Source organism: Salmo salar, unplaced genomic scaffold (genome assembly GCF_965601325.2).
Source record: "Salmo salar unplaced genomic scaffold, fSalSal1 ptg000171l, whole genome shotgun sequence".
Taxonomy (NCBI): domain Eukaryota; kingdom Metazoa; phylum Chordata; class Actinopteri; order Salmoniformes; family Salmonidae; genus Salmo; species Salmo salar.
This window is the reverse complement of record NW_027675324.1, coordinates 283,514-285,889: the sequence shown is the minus strand read 5'-3', so window position 1 is coordinate 285,889 and position 2,376 is coordinate 283,514. Positions and strand designations below refer to the sequence as shown.

General features: G+C 44.9%; 1 long non-coding RNA gene across 1 annotated transcript; it reads right to left on the bottom strand.

Annotated features, from left to right (window-relative positions):
- Nucleotides 1-531: 531 nt before the first annotated feature.
- Nucleotides 532-1,749, bottom strand: LOC145867048 (uncharacterized). Its single transcript, XR_014383203.1, has 2 exons — nucleotides 1,156-1,749; nucleotides 532-1,077 (listed from the first exon to the last, which is right to left on the bottom strand). It is a non-coding gene; the product is annotated as an uncharacterized LOC145867048 (long non-coding RNA).
- Nucleotides 1,750-2,376: the final 627 nt, after the last annotated feature.

Here is a 2,376-nt window from a genome sequence, read left to right as displayed (position 1 = left end):
TTGCAATTACTATGTATAATTAATCACATCACGGGGTGAGCTCACCATTGATCGAAATAATTAGGTAAAACACTTTCTAGAAATCGACAGTAATCCGACGATTAGTTTCAGCGCGCAGTCATGCATTTTCCCCTCACAGAAACCGAAGATAATAAAAGACAAGATGAGTTTGGTCTGTTTATAGTGTTGAAGGGGTGTGTCATCTACCGTCGTTCACATCCCACCATTCATTTCCGGAAGTATTCAAAAAATGAGTGAACTCTTACTCACCTCATTTTGTTATAACATCTTTGGTCAAACGGATGATTACGTGAAACCCAGAATGCATTGTATGTCAACAAACATGGCTCCATACACATAGCTGGAATTAGCTTAGCTCATCATAATCAGTATAACCTTCAAATAAGTATTTTACACACATAATATGTGCCCATTACAATCTATGCAAGAATCGGAATGCATGATTTGTCACCCAGAATTGAAAACATGTGAATAAAACAATAAATACACAAATAATTACCTCACAAAACATTTTCTGATGGTGATTTATTGATACAAGTGACGCACGCCGGCAGTCAATCACGTCCCCTCTCACTCTGAGCCATTCAGTGTTGTTGTTTATGTATGTAGCTAGTGAGCTAAGCTGTAGCATTAGCAATGTCTTTCAAAAGGAGACAACTCACAAATGTGGAAATTCTGGAGATTTTTTTTACAATTCTGACAATGAGTCTGAGTCTGAAAGTCAGGAATCAGATTCTGACTGTGAGGAGCTGCCCCCCCCCCAACCTTGTAGCCATTGAGAACCCTGAATCTGAGGTTCCCTTGTCCACTGACCAAGTACCAGGTCCCTTTGAAGATGCTGGTGGTGATGGAGGGAGACCGACAGTGGATGAAGTACAGGAGTTCTGTGGTAGCTGGAAGGCCACCAGTCATTTCACCCCTCCTGGCCCTGCTGTTTGTTTTGATGAGTCCCAGTCTGGAGTCCATTTCCATCTGAGGCAGAGTGCTTCAAGTTGTTTCTGACAGAGGAGCTGGTGGGAAACCATAGTACAGGAGACCAATCGCTATGCCTTGGAGCTACAAGAGAAGAGAGAGCCAGGAGTGAGGGGGGAAACTCGCTAAATGGGTGACAACCACAATGAGTGAAATGTATACCTTCCTGGTGACAGTCCTCCTCATGGGGATAGTAAAGAAGAACTCCCTAAGAGAATACTGGAGCACAGATCCTATGTTTGCAACTCCCTTCTTTGCCACCCTCTTTTCCCAAGACCGCTTCCTAATTCTGCTGCGATGCCTGCATTTCGTCAACAATGCTACTGCCATCCTAAATGACCCATTATACAAAATAAGAATTGTTCTTATCAGCCTGACTAGGGCTGGGCGATATATCGATATAAAAAATATATCGATATATTTTAAATGTGATATGAAATTAGACCATTTCGCATATATCGATATAGTTGAAATTTGCGCTTTGATCCTTGCTCCAAGCAAGCTGCAGACCCGGAGCTCTCTGCGCTGCTCCCCGCGCCTCCTCTTTCATGCACAGAGGGCGGAGGGGCAGGAACAGACACTTCAACAAACATGGAGGAAGCAACAGCGTCTGCGGAGCGTTTTGACGAGGAATTGGTTAGTAAAAGAAAAAGCATTGGCTCAGTAATTTGGAGATGGTTCGGATTCAAAGTATCAGATGAGCAACAAAATCACGTTATATGTAGGCAGTGCCATAAAAAAAGTTACAGCCAGGGGTGGAAGCACTACAAATCTTTTTCACCACCTAAAACAGTGGTGTGTGAAACTGCGCGCTGCAGAAGCCCCAGCCGCAAGCCGTCGACAACCCGAAAAAGCCCCGAAACAAAGCTCACTGCAAACTTCATTTTCCCGCAGTGTGCCTTTATGAAAAGAAAATTGGCAAGTGGTGTACTATAACTACAGCGGTGTCCTATCACATTGCTAAAGATATGGTCCCTGTTGCAACTGTGGAACAAGTCGGATTCAAAAAAGCTACTGAAAACTATGGACCCGAGATATGAGCTTCCCAACTACTTTACACGAGAAGCACTGCCACAAATGTCCACTGAAGTCAGGCAGAGCCTTGCTGACCGGCTCGCTAACGGGACCCATTTTGGCGTTGACCAGCGATATGTGGGTCGAGCAGGACAATGTGAGCCTTTACATGAAGCGTGACATGTTCACTTCATTCAACGACTGGGGGAGATGAAAACAGCGTCGTGTCTCCAAAACAAGTTATTTCCCCCCAGGATCACACCGGTGAGCATATAGCTGAGGCCTCGCAGGACGCAAGCTGGGAAACTCCAAGAAAAGCATCCGGTTGCTATAACAACCGCCAACGGGAGCGACGTGGTCAGAGCGGTG